Source organism: Coenobita brevimanus, chromosome 30, assembly GCF_032717465.1.
Source record: "Coenobita brevimanus isolate Jiangsu-jjx chromosome 30, ASM3271746v2, whole genome shotgun sequence".
NCBI lineage: Eukaryota > Metazoa > Arthropoda > Malacostraca > Decapoda > Coenobitidae > Coenobita > Coenobita brevimanus.
The window spans coordinates 9,837,684-9,852,171 of NC_136983.1; the positions used below are offsets into that span (position 1 = coordinate 9,837,684).

At 40.6% G+C, this 14,488-nt stretch overlaps 1 pseudogene; it reads right to left on the reverse strand.

Moving 5' to 3' along the window:
- Positions 1 to 13,806: 13,806 nt before the first annotated feature.
- On the reverse strand, positions 13,807 to 13,926 carry LOC145395320 (5S ribosomal RNA; annotated as a pseudogene).
- Positions 13,927 to 14,488: the final 562 nt, after the last annotated feature.

The following is a 14,488-nucleotide window of genomic DNA, read 5'->3' on the forward strand; positions in this document are numbered from 1 at the left end:
GATTCAGCAAGCTTTGATGATGAAGCAGTGGGTATTATGCAAAACTCCCAACGGCCGTGACTCCCGAAAATTGCATGCACCCAAGGCCGACCGTGAGACCCTTCTTTAAAAGTTCTAAAATCGCTTTCTTTTGCTTACAGATGTGAAGAGAATCGTCTGGCGCACCTGGCAATGTGTTTCTAGATTCCTAAACCCATCCTGTGATTATGATTCGCGGAAGAATTCACTTGTTTACTTGCCAGTACACATTATGGAGAACATCAGAGATGAAGTGACCACCTGAGTGCTTGGGATGGTCGAGTAGGGCCATATTAACATACCAGTGACCTTCGTTCTCTTCCCATAACTAATCGCAGTTTTCTATAGCTCGGGTTAATTCATCGTCACCGGCACCGGTACAGTAAAGTATATTTGATGCCGGCGGTCATTGCGGTCTTAACCCCACAGTAGCTGCCAGCTTAAAAAAATGGCCAAACGTCAGTGAAGAGTGACAGGCATTCCTCCAGGCCTTCCACAAGCAGAAATCGGGAAGTGATAAAGAAATTGATCACCCTAGTGATGAAAAACTGTCATATAAAAACCGTCACGTAACAAGAAAGAGAAATTGAAAACTAACGGCATTGGTTACTGTTTGGTGCAAATAATTTTGACCGAAGGTTTCAGCATGCTCCTGGTTACAGTAAATTTGCACCCAAGCTCCTGACACTTTAGCAACAAGACCTCTGCCCAGATGCTGTTAGGGACATGTTGAACTTTGTTCATTTGAAGTAGGACTTCATGAAGAAGATAACTGGTGTTGGGTCCTGGGTGCATGGATATGACCAAGAAAAGAAAGCTCAGTCATCATAGTGGAATCACGAAGGTCAAAGAAGGCACGGAAGGAAGAGTGCAAGATAAAACTCATGCTGATAGATTTTTTTTTTTTTACTACGAGTGTGTTGTTCATTTTGAGTACGCTCAAGAAGGCAAAATAATCAATAAAAAATACAACCTGGGAGTTCTTCATTGCCTATGGAATTCAGTATATCGCAAGAGATGAGAGCTGTGGGACGCAGAGGACTGGCAGTTCCACCACATCAATGCTCCAGCCCATTCGTCCTATCCCATCCAGAATATTATGACCAAACACAGGATCACACAGGTCCAGCAGTCTCCCTAATCTATTTATATGTCTCCCTGCGACTTTTGGCTACTTCCTTAACTGAAGATGCTGCTGAAGGATGAGAGATATGAAGACAAAACTGATATTAAGGCAAATATGACAGATCTTGGTGGATATACCTAATACTGACTTTACAAAATGTTTCCAGCAAAGAAAGGACAGCTAGGCTCAGTGTGATGTGTCCCAAGGGTCATATTTCGAAGGGAAATAGTCGAACTCATTAAAATAATCTCTCTCTCTCTCTCTCTCTCTCTCTCTACTGTATATATATATACTGTATATTTTTTTTTTTTTTTTTTTTTTATGTGACCGACTCTGGGCATAGGCTTCACAGCCTGCTTTCAAGGCCCAGTAGTCCTCCTACGTACCGGACACCTCTACATGTCACCACTTCGGCGCTAACACCTACCGTCCATATTGAATACGTGCTAGGGCTGTCTCATACAAGACTGGTGTATTGGTATTAGCGGGGGTATTTTTACGACATGTCGGCGGGCCTTCTGGTAGATCAGTAAAGTCTGATTTTTGTGAAATTCAAATCCTTAAACTGTTCCCTGCCTCAGCGGGATTTGAACCCGGGTCCGTCAGGACTGCAGGCCAACTCTCTACGTGTTTCATCTTGTCCATCCATATGCATCTGGAATCATGGATCATATACTCATATCAGTAACAGGAGTATTGTATCTGTCCGTTGCATAACCGAATGTGATCCTGTTACTAACAGGGTCACATACGATTGTGCAACAGACTCCTTCGGTAAAGGCATAGTGTTAATGTTAAAGGTTCCACTGGAGTGAACATTTTCATTATTATAGTTTAAATCTGGCTTTTTGTCCCTAATCCTGCAGAGAGATCTAAGTGTCTTTGGAGATTTGTAAGATTTCCTCCTTAACAGTTTGTTCTCCCAAACGCTTCTCAATGTCCTCATATATTATTTGATGTAAATTTTGCTACTATTTAAGCTATATAAATATCGAGCAATGGAGTGCATAAGTGTAATATGTAAAACAAGTCGATGAGGAAGAGATTTTACAGACTCCTGTCCCACCAAGAAATCGACTACTGGAAGAATGAAAGATGAGTTTACATCGGGGAGTGTGGCTTGAGTGAGGGGTGCCCGGGGGTGGGGTCGTTGGGGTGTCGGGAGGAGATGTAATGATCAAGAGGGGGAGATGTTAAGGTGTGTGAGAGGGGAGGGAGATATTTAGGGTGAGGGAGGTCGAAAGGAGAGGCGTGAGGAGCATGTAGATGGAGGGGAGGAGGGGAGGTGAATGTAAGAGGACTCGGGAAGAGTGGTATGAGGGAAGATAGAGTGGGGAGGGGGAGGTATACTGGAGTGAGGAGGAGGTTATAGGAAGGATGTTTGAGCTGACAGCCGGAGAAGAGGGAGGTGTATTTGGATGAAAGCGAGTAGATAGCAGGGGCATAAGGACAAATACGCAGAGGAGAGAGGTTTGTTTGTGTAAGAAGGGGATTACAGGAAGTGAGAGGGATTCAATGCTGTGGGTGGGGGTGGTAGGTAGAAGGAGCGTGAAGGAGATACAGAGCGGAGAGGGGTGTGTTCAAGAGAAGGGAAAAAGTGTTATGATTGAGAGGAATGGCAGGGAATCAGGGTTGGGGATGAAAGGTGTCGGGAGGTTAGGTGTGAGGGCAGATAGAGAAGGCAGCACCAACAGAACTGATCAATACCTCGATCTTATTCTAGTATTCACATCAAGTGTTCTTCCACCTTTTTTTCATGGTTACACGTCACCCTAGTTTTACCTGCTGTTTAGAATTTGTTCATTTCCCTCACCGTTTCCCACTTCCTTCCTCACCCTAGATTCATGATCTATTTCTTTTTTGTTAATTTCTTTCGCTGTTTTCCATTTTCTCCTCCACTTTTTTCTTCTTCGTTAATCTCTTCTTTTATTCTTTTTTTTTCTAGTTAACTCCTTACATCTACTCCAGTGTAGTCTTTCCTCTTCCCCACTCTAATCGTTTTCTCCTCTTTTGGGCTTTCCTCATCCCCCGTCTCTTCCACTTCCTCTTTTTCTTCTGCTTTTTTTTTCATTCTTTTTCCCTTCTTTTCACGTTATTCCTTTTTTACCTCTTTTCCTCCTCCTTCATTTTGCTTCTCTCTTTTTCTCTCTCCATCTTTCTCCTCCCCTCTGTCTTCGATTATTTTCTCTTTCCTTCTGTTTCTCATCATTTTTCACTGTGTTCCCATATCCTATGCCTTCATTTACCCGTTTCTCCTCTTCCACTTTTCTTTCTTTACTTCTTCCCTTGCATCATTTTTGCTGCATTTCCTCTCTTTTTCCTTTCTTCTTCTCTTGATCATTATCTTCTCCAAATTCTCAACAATGTTTTCTCTTTTCTTCTCGTTTTACTCTGCTCCTTCTCATTCCCTCTTCTTCCCAGTCCCTCTTCGTTTGCCACCCCTCTAGTTTTACTTTCATCCCTTTGCATATCAGTCACCTACGGGCTTTTTTGTTCCATATTTTTCTCCTTTTTTATAATCAGCCTAATCTATAAGTTCTGAATCTTAGTTTTTCCGTTTACTCCTTGGGGTTGTCACGACTAGTCATTTACCTACACCCTATAAATATGCATAACCATGGCATGGTAATTTAAGTATTCCATTTTAAACAAATAGTCTTTCCAAAAATAATTAATGAAAAACAAGAGAAGGACAAAAGAGGAATATTTAATACAAAACTGCACAATACTGCACTCCAATGTACTTTTTTTTGTATGAGTTTTACAAACAATGTATAATGACTGCTGCATATTTAGGGTCGCCTTGTTTCTGTGAAAGCATTTACCTACATAATTTTACTATATTCCGTTTCATTCATTGTATAAGTAGGCATGCGACTGGAGGGGCCGAAGCAGTACCCCAAGGTAAAACGTTTGTACTGAACTGCACTATTTTCAATCTTTTTCTACCTCATGTTTTGGGATATAAGACCTTTATATAACGTGAAATATGAGAGAAAACCTTCAAATGTGAGGTACTGCTTTTACCTTTATCGTCAACTTGGCTCTGACACGTGCCTGTGGTCGGCGTCTACTTGGCATGAAAATGCGTGGACAGGCAGGCAAACATGGCCCTACATCCGGCACTGAGAAATAAAAGGGCTGTGTTTGGCCTGTCGCCATTGCCAAGCAGTCGATTGAGGTAAGTGGTGACATTTAGCTTTAGAAGATTTCTAAGCGTGACATAGGAAAGCTAACAAGACTGCTTAATTTTGCATATATACATATATATATATATATATATATATATATATATATATATATATATATATATATATATATATATATATATATATATATATATATATATATATATATATATATATATATATATATATAACAATAGATTACCAGTAGAACATAATGTCAGGCAAGAAGAAGTGCTATGGTAAGTTCGTAGAGCCATAACAGATTTTTTCTGCCACGGAGCTACACATGTTGAGCTGTAACAATAGATTAATAGTCAAATATTATGTCAGTCACAAGGAAGTGACATAGAAAGGACGTAGAATCATACCGTTATCTTTTTCTGACACTGAGCTACGGGATATAAGTTGCAAAACGACGAAAATCCAGGCTAAGTAGTCACAGCTTTACCCCGGATTCATTTGAAACGATAACTCGGTAGGCTTCAAACTGAAGTTGCACTTTTCTTGCAGTTCACTATCCTCCTTTCAGGGGATAGGGAGGGAGATGAGGGACGTTTGTATAACCGGGCAGAGGAGTCGCTAAGTTATATCGGTGCCACCACGTATGGCATCCGTCTCCAGCACCTTGCCTGGTGGGGAGGCTGATATCAACATACTGTACTTTTTTTTGTTTTACTCCAACTTGACCTAAAAGTGCTATCTTTCCATAATCAGTACTAAGCTGCAGCAATAGTTTAACACTAGAGTGTAGTATTAATCAAGAAGAGGTGCCGCGCAAAGTCTGTAGAGTCATAATATTGTCATATTCTATCACTGAGGTACGTGACATAAACCACAGAAGGACGAAATTATGGGCCAAGTTAAAGACAGTAAAATAAATTGTCTTAATTACACAAAAAACATTACTGAGAAAGAAATTGGGAAATACATCGCTAATAGATATGTTAACAAAGCCTATTAAGCTAAAATGATTGCGATTGTAACTAATACACACACACACACACACACACACTCTCTCTCTCTCTCTCTCTCTCTCTCTCTCTCTCTAAAACACACACACACACACACACACACACACACACACACACACACACACACACACACACACACACACACACACACACACACACACACACACACACACACACACACACACACACACACAAACTTACCTCCACCCCGTACAAAAAGCTACTTAATTAGTGAGACTTGTAGCACGAGAAGCTTATAAACTACTGCCTTATATTTCTTTCCCTGGGGTAAGGAATTATTTATGTAGTGAAAATTAAAAATGGGAATAGGAAGTAAAAGTTATGAGGAGACTTAATTAATTTGTAAGTTCAGGTCGCTGTATGAAAGAGAGAGAGAGAGAGAGAGAGAGAGAGAGAGAGAGAGAGAGAGAGAGAGAGAGAGAGAGAGAGAGAGAGACAGACAGACAGACAGACAGACAGACAGTCAGATAGAGAGTTTGTGCAGTGTTTATGTGGTGTGTCTTTGTGTGAGAGAGAGAGAGAGAGGGGGGGGGGAATTCAATAAGTAACAGTAAAATAATAGAGAAAAAATTACAAGTAAAATGCTATTAACCACAAAGGATGATTCAGTGCACCGAAATAATGCATACGAAGACCACTGTGCACAAGCGAACAAACAAGAAACAAAAACAAACACCCAGCCTTTTTAACAGTGTACGAAGCGCTGAACTGTCAAAAAAGCACAGAGACAAACTGTTTTCATTCAAACACAGCTACAAACATGAACACCATAACAAAGAACACACACACACACACACACACACGCACACACACACACACTCAGTGCTGGCGGCCTCACGAACACGTCAAATTACATGCTATGCCCTCATCAAAGCCTGCCTTTCCCTTCCCTAACTCTTTCTTACCCTACACCTCCCTGTCTTGCCTTGCCTTCCTGCCTCACCCTACCTCATTCCTGACTCTTCCTGCACCATTCTGCCTAACCCCTGTCTCACTTTGTCTCACTGTCGACCCTGCCGCTCCCTGCCTCACACTCTTTCTCTGCCTCTCCTTTTCTCACCCTGTCTCACATTGCTTCATCCGGCATCACTCTTCCTTACCTTGCCTCGCCTTTCTTTAGCCTATTGAATCCTGCCTTACCCTGTCTTACTTTGCCATTCCCTGTCTTACTCCGTCTTACTCTGTCTTACCATCCCACTCCCAACTTTACACTGGCTCACCCCACGTCACGCCTCCTCACTCATGTTTCACTCCTGGCCCAGTCTTGTTTCTCCCTGCCTCCCACTACCTCTCCACGCCTCTCCATCATCATCCTTGCCTCCCTTTCTTTATCTCTGCCTCTCCTTCCTTGTCCCTGCCCATCCCTCATCACCCTTGCCTCTCCCTGGTAACCCCTGCCTCACCCTTCTTACTCCTACCTCTTTCTCCCCATCCTTTCCCATTTTACTTTTTATCTTTTTTATCCTTCTGCCTCAAAGTTCTTATTCTCTTACATTTAAGCCTCTCTCTCTCTCTCTCTCTGCTCATCTGTCAGTCTACCTACCTATGTGCAGAAGACTTAACCTTTTCATTACAACGACCTGCTCTTACCTTATCTTTGTTATCTCTAGAGTCATTTAACTTTAGACAATTTTTCCTTAATATGATAGATACTCCTTCCAATCAGCCCCTCACCCCCGGACATCATCCCAGAGCTAAGTACAGTAGCATCCCGGAATTCGTACACAATTCGTTCCTGGAGGCTGTACGAGTTGCGAACTGTTCGAACACCGAATCATTTTTTTCCATAATAAACATTATAATTTGCATTAATCCGTTTTTCAGTATGGATGAAACGGTAGATTTCGCCTTACTATAATGAACGGCAAGATCGGAGACACGGGTTCCACTTTCAAACTTTGCAATGAGTTCTTTTTTCAGCTCAATTGTTGTTCTCACTGCTTTACTTTTAGCTCAAGCTGACTCACTAATCTTCTTAGAGCCCATGATTATGTACAATTTTCTAACGAAAATACGTAATTTATCACAAAGTTTAATCGAGCCTGTATGACTGATGCATAGCTGGCGGAAGACAAAACCAGACTGGCCTCCATGTGGCACCTACGACGCCGCATCTCTTAGTGCGAATAACGGGTCACTGTACGAAAACTGGAGCGATTTTTGGGCGAAAAAGGTGTACGAAAACCGAATTGTGCGAGTAGAGAGGCGTACGAATTTCGGGGTTCCACTGTATATAAACACAGAGATGGCAAAAATATCAAAACACATCATACTGAAGAGCTGAATCAGTTTTGGAGAATCACCAGGAAGAGAAAAGATAAATTAAGACTGCATAATATTATAACCCTTCCAGCTAGAAGAGTCTGTCTTAAATTAAATAAAATTATTTGATTGTAGCAGGAATGAAAATACAAATACATGGCCAGGGAATGTATTTGTATATCTATTCATTATACTGTACTAGCAGTGGTCGAGGTAGTGGTTGTAGTAGTTGTTGTTATTGCTTACTCCCTGTCTATCTGGTAAAGCAGACTCTCGAACATAGGTTAGAAACTGTTTCTTTGTGGTCGTCCTCTTGGTTCAGAATGGTACATACACCTTTCAGGAAACCAGCGCCCCCTTGTGGTAGGCAGAGCCTCATCAGGGTGGGACCAGGTTCCTTCCCCACGCCGAAGTGGAGGGAAATATGAGGTTTGACGCAGTTGCTTCACTCCACCCAGGGTACACAGAGCCACCACGCGTAGGCTCCTCGTCAGCCCTTGTCCTTCTGGCAGGAAAACATCATATGATAATTTTGCTCTCATAATTAAGACTTACTATTGCAGATATAATAGGAGACAGGAAGATTCTTCATTCCTCATGTTCTACCAGGAAGTAATATTCTGTGTTAAGATTTGTGAAGGCAAGATGGAGTGCAAAATGCTTTGTCCAGTTTTATTCATAGCAAGTCTAGGAACAGAACCAGGAAACTCAATAGCGGGCCTAGTATGCTTCCAACTACACCACCGCAATCCCATCTTGCCCGTATGTGTTTACGAGCATCGTTTGTTTTAGATTCATGTATCTTATAATAAATCCCTTCTGTCCAATGATGTGCTTTTAATTTCTTCTTTCTATCCCCAGACGGTTTTAATCACGCTAAGAAGAGAAATTAGGCAGTGAAGAGGTTAACGAAGTTTGTTTCTAGCCTGAGTCATCCAGAAAGATTCGCCAGAGAAGGCTAAATCGCCGAGGTAATAGGAATGAATTACTGTTTGTGTGTGTGTGTGTGTGTGTGTGTGTGTGTGTGTGTGTGTGTTGAGAGAGAGAGAGAGAGAGAGAGAGAGAGAGAGAGAGAGAGAGAGAGAGAGAGAGAGAGAAATCGGACTGAAAGGGTTAAATCATTGGCTAATTTTTTAAAACCCTAAACCACGAAGGGGGAACACAAACACCCATTTTTTTTTTCCTTTTTAGATAATTTCTGAAGCACAAGAAATAAAGAACCTATTTGGCCTCTACCGATGTTGACTACACTCCATAATCCAGCACGCAGGAATATTACCCCTAAACCCTTATCACCTTAAGCTGGCCCACGTTTTTGTCCACTTTCAGACGGAGTCATTTACCCCTGTGGCGGAAGATACTACAATTGCTCTGCATGCATTTCATAGCGAGTGTTCGTGCAAGCGTCATTTTGTAGTGTTTATTTTTCCTTACAGTTTGGCATACAGGGTGGGAAGGTGGAAATTTCAGGCCTAGGTTAGGGTAAAAGAGATATAATATCCAACGATATTACTGAAATATTTGTCTGAAAGTGGAGACCTGCCTTACCCTTGAAGATATGATTTCTTTTAGTTTATTCCCGCTGTTGTGAAACTTTATATAGCTATTGAGACACTTTTCGCACGTGAGAGGTTAGAAATGGCTATTAACAAGAGATCTCCCACAAGTTGAAGACGATCATCCGGAGATAGCAAGGATAAAATACTGTATAGAAATGAGGTACCGGATGTAAAGGGTCAAGCATAGAACCATAAGTTTAGCATCTTGTGTACAGTACTGGCCACCTCAAATATCTTCTCTTCCTTTTCGTCCTCCACTTCCTCTCCTTCCCCTTCCATTGACACTGTTCGCTTTCCCATCCTTTTCCTTATTCTTCTGTTTCTAAACTTCCTCCCCATCATCATCATCAGCATCATTTTTCTTCCTGTGTCTCTTCTCCTTCATCTCCTCTTCCTACATCTTCTTCCTCTTCCTTCTCCCCTTCGAAGTCTGTACAACCTCCTTCTCCTTCACCCTATCCTCGTCATACTCTTCCTTCTCCACATTCTTCTTCCTTGTTCTCCTCCTTCTTGAAGTTTATTTTACAGCATCTCCCTTCTCCTCCACTCTCTTTCCTTAGTTCGTCCTCCTCCTCCTCTTCCTCCTCCTCCTCCTCCTCCTCCTCCTCCTCTTCTTCTTCTTCTGTTCTCCTCTTCCTCTTCCTCCTCCTTTTCTTACTCCTTCTTTAAGTTTATCATACAGTTTCATCCTCTTTCCTCTTCCCCATTTCACCCTTCTCCTCTTTTCTCTTCTCCTTTTCACCTTCCTCGTCTTCCCCTCATTATTCCTCGTCTTTATCTTCGTCCTCTATGATAATCTTCTGTACCACAACCACCACCATCTCCTCCCCACCTCCTCCTCCTCCTCCTTCTTCTCTTTCTTATTTTCTCTTTTTCTATTCCTCTTCCGTTTTCTCTCTCTTTCATTATATTAATCTTACTTCTCTTCTTCCTCTTTCACTTTCTCTACCTCTTCCTCTTCTCCTTCGTTCTCCTTCTCTTGCATTTCCTTGTTTCTTTTTCTCTTCCCCTTTATCTTCCTCTTTCTCTTTCTCACTTTCTTTCTCTACCTCTTCTTCTTTCTCTCTCTTTCTATTTATCTTCCTCTTCCTTTTCTCTACCTCTTCCTCCTCCTTCTTTTCATTTTTCCTCTTCCCTTTTCACTTTCTTCTTTTTCTCCTCTTCTTCAACCTCTGTTTATTTCTATTTCTTTTCCTCCTCCTCCTCCTCCTGCTCCAATTTTCCATCATCATCATATATATTTTTTTCTTTCTTCTCGTTCACTTCTTCTTCTCCCATCTTCCTTGAAGTTCATTTTACAGTATCCTCCTACACTACGTCTTCCTCTTCCTCCTCCTCCTTCTCCGTTCCTTACTCCTCCTATCATTCTATATCTTTATCTTTTCCTCTTCCTCCCCTCTAAAACTATTTTCTACCACCAGCACCTCGACACTACCTGCTACGCTTCATCCATCCCCTACTCTTCCTCTTCCCAATGCTCTTCCTCTTCCTTTTCCTCCTTCTCCTCCTCATCCTCTTCTTCTTCTTCTTCCTCCTCCTTCTCCTCTTCCTCTGCATCTTCTTAATCTTCGTGTTCTTCCTCCTCCTCCTCCTCTTCTTCTTCTTAATCTTCGTTTCCTTCCTCCTCCTCCTCCTCTTCTTCTTCTTAATCTTCTTTTTCTTCCTCCTTTTCCTCTTCCCACACCTCCTCCTCTTCTTTCTGCCTCTGCTGCTTTTTATCCTCTTATCATTATCCATGGTATTATTACTTCCAATCTTCTTATCCTGCTCCATTTCTGTCTGTCTCTCTCTCTCTTTCTTCTCTTTAGCTCGTTTTTTTTTTCTGTTTTTTTCTCCTATACTTCGTCTTCCTTCTTTAACTAAGCTTCTCCATCTCTCCTGTTCCGTCATTTACTTTTTTTTTTTTTAATATTCCCCCCACTCTCGATCTATTTATATTTCTAGTTTTCTACGTCAAGAAGGTGAGAGGTGTGTATGGAACAGAGAACACTGGAATAAAATGATTTATAGGAAGGAAAGAAATGAAGTTACTAGGGTAAACCGTGAGGTAATGTGGTCTCAAGAGATGGAATATATATATAGATAGATAGATAGATAGATAGATAGATAGATAAATAGATAGATAGATAGATAGATATGTATATATACTTAACCCATTGGAGCCCGGTGTCCAGAGTACTGGACAGAACTGGGATTTTTCAAGTCTTTATAAAGTAACGAACCCCCGGGTAGGGAGCTATGAGCTTCGCGACAATGAACCGATATGCGGAGAGCGGCACGCTTAGTGCCCTCCCAGTGCAATGCCTCGCCCAGCACCCCTGGGATCCAATGGGATATATATATATATATATATATATATATATATATATATATATATATATATATATATATATATATATATATATATATATAAAACAACGGACACCCTACAGTTCAAGCGTGTATCAGTGAGCACGTATAACTAAAAATTCTCTCTCTCTCTCTCTCTCTCTCTCTCTCTCTCTCTCTTTCTTGGCAGACGTTTCATCCTGTGAGGGATGGTTTAGAAAAAATCGCGTATTTCTGTTTCTACTAAGGAACCTACCCAGGACTTCCTGCCCCATTTCTTATATATCACCCACCCCTTTATTATCGTATTATTATGTTATAAATATTTCAAGCGCAAACGTTCCTATTTTGCGAATAATAAAATACGTATTAATAAAAAATTAGTTGATTAATTATTTTTTACCTGAGTGCAAAAAAAAAAAAATTCAGTGGGTTTAGTTAATCATGTATGCTGAACTAAAATAATTTTTTATCACCTCTAATACCTCTTTTTACTCTTCTAGTTTTCACGATTTTTACCACCCTATGTGTTTTTGTTCTTGACTTATTTGTTGTTATAACCTTTAGTCTCGATTCGGCAAATATGTTTTTAGTAGTATTTCCTTGGAAATTATTATCTCACTTTAAATCATCACTAGACTAAAAGTGCGTAACTTTGTAAAGACAAAGTAACAAATTTTTTATCCCAAAATAGGAACGTCGTATGTTGCCTTATAAAATTTATTCATGTCCATACAGGAATAAGCAGGTTTCAAGTCAAGTACCATATCGTTGCCTTACCCGCTGAAACAATCTGATACTTGCTGCAGCTTGAATCCCTAAGAAACATAAGCTCACTGGCCCTGCCTTGAGTGTTACTGCATATTCACTCGTCGTCAGATGCAGATTCCAAGAGTCTGCTTACAATAGAAACAACACAGTTTTACAGGTTGGTTCACTTTTGTTTTCTGCTATTCATTGGGTGATGCCAATGAGAGCTACATATCTGATTACACAGATCTGCAAAATTAAAGTCGTTAAAAATTGTTTTAATTCTGATTATTTTTTATTGTACTGATGAACACAGTACAAAAATACATTTAGATTGTTTCCATCACAACACAATTAATACAAATTTAAAGAGAAACTTAATTAAAATATAGCAAATATATATTCCAGTCAGTTTATACAATATTGTTCTAAATTTACTGAAAATGAAAAAATACAGAAAACATAAACAAAAAGGAAACAACACTATACTGTGTATTCCAGGACTCACATATAACTTCTCTAGTTTTTGTAACTTCTCAGTTTTTTGCTCCAAAACTTCGTTTGGTGGCAAGTCGTTTGTACACTTTTTCTGGTGCATCCCTATGAATCATTCAGCAATAGTCCGCCACCATACTGATAACCCAACGCCCCTGGTACCTTCTTCCCATGTCCTTGGTATCCTGATGAAATTTTTCACTCAGTTCTTCACTCACAGCTGCAAGATTTTCTAGGGGGAAATCCAAATGCGAATCCAAAAAGTGAGACTCATGCTGCAACCCAACTCCTTAAACTTGACCCACAAATTTCTCACAATTCCTTTGTAATTTAGAGATTTATTGTTATCCAAACCCTTAAAATTACTCCTTTGAATGATACCCAAGCCTCATATTCCAGGTCGCTCATTGCACCATAAAATTCTGCATCAGAAATCAGTTCTCTAATATCAGGTCCAGTAAATACGCCCTCTTTCAATGTGGCTTCAGGCAAAACAAGATACTTTGGACACAAATACATAAAACAGACTCCATATTTTGACAGGGCTTTGACAAACTGCTTCAATAATCTAAGCTTAATATCAAGCGGTGGCAGAAGCACTTTATATGGACTCACCAAGCTATGTCTGATTATGTTTTTGGACCAAGCTATAGATTTTTTTTTTTTTTTTTTTTTTTTTTGGGGGGGGGGGCATTCTTTCTGAACCCAATGTAAATCCTTGGCTCTGCTGTCCCACACACAGAAAAAACATGGGAATTTTGTATACCCTGACTGCTGACCCAATAACATACACAGAACTTTCAGGTCCCCACCCATGAACCAGCTGTGTTCATTGTTGCTGATTATCTCAAGAAGTTTTGCCATATTCTGGTATGTTTCTGGCAAATGCACAAAATGAGGAACAAATATTGATGCATATTTAGTATCATTATGAAGATGTACCCCTTTCAGGATTCTTATAGATTCATTCATTCATTGCCAGACACCATGTATCCCAAACGGGGTGGCCAAGGGCTTAAAGTTAATTGTTTTACAGGGAGGGGCATTAATCCTCCACCAATCCCACTTGACACGCAGGGAGAACGTTATGCCAACAGCATCTGGTGTTCCCAGGCTGTCACCCATCTAAGTACTAACCAGACCCAACGTTGCTTAACTTCGCTGATCAGACGGGAAGCGGTGTACTCAACGTGGTTCTTATAGATGACTCTATAAATAGTCTCCATTCTTCTGCATTATAATCTCTGCTAAGAGTCTGCACTAGGCCACTTATGGCATTACAATAAACTAAGGATCTATCATTTTTTACATATGGTGCAAACCCTTTTTCCTTTTCTTGGTACCAAGAGAAGTCTGTGTCTGGGTGTAGCCTAATAAGTCTCTATCTTTTAATTAGGACTTCAAGAGCTGTGCAGCATCTTTGGGGGGACCAAGGTCTCTTACAAAATCCATTACATTCATCTTGAGCTAATGGCTGTGGCCAATTGCTTGAACATACTGGGACAAATTCTTCATCGTCTACTGCAGCAATTTCTTCCTCTAAGCTTCTACATAATCAAGACTATCAGGTGGATTCGGGATTGGTAGATCAGTTCGTTCCGATACAGGTCTTCTTGCTGATGGAAGATTAGGATAAACAATTCCTTTCTTATTCTTTGTATTGTATCCTTGATATTTGCAGGAACAAAAATTACAATCGTTACTACGATTTTTCGGCTCCCTCCACATCATTGGAATACCAAAAGCAAGAGCCTTCTTTTTACCTTTTGT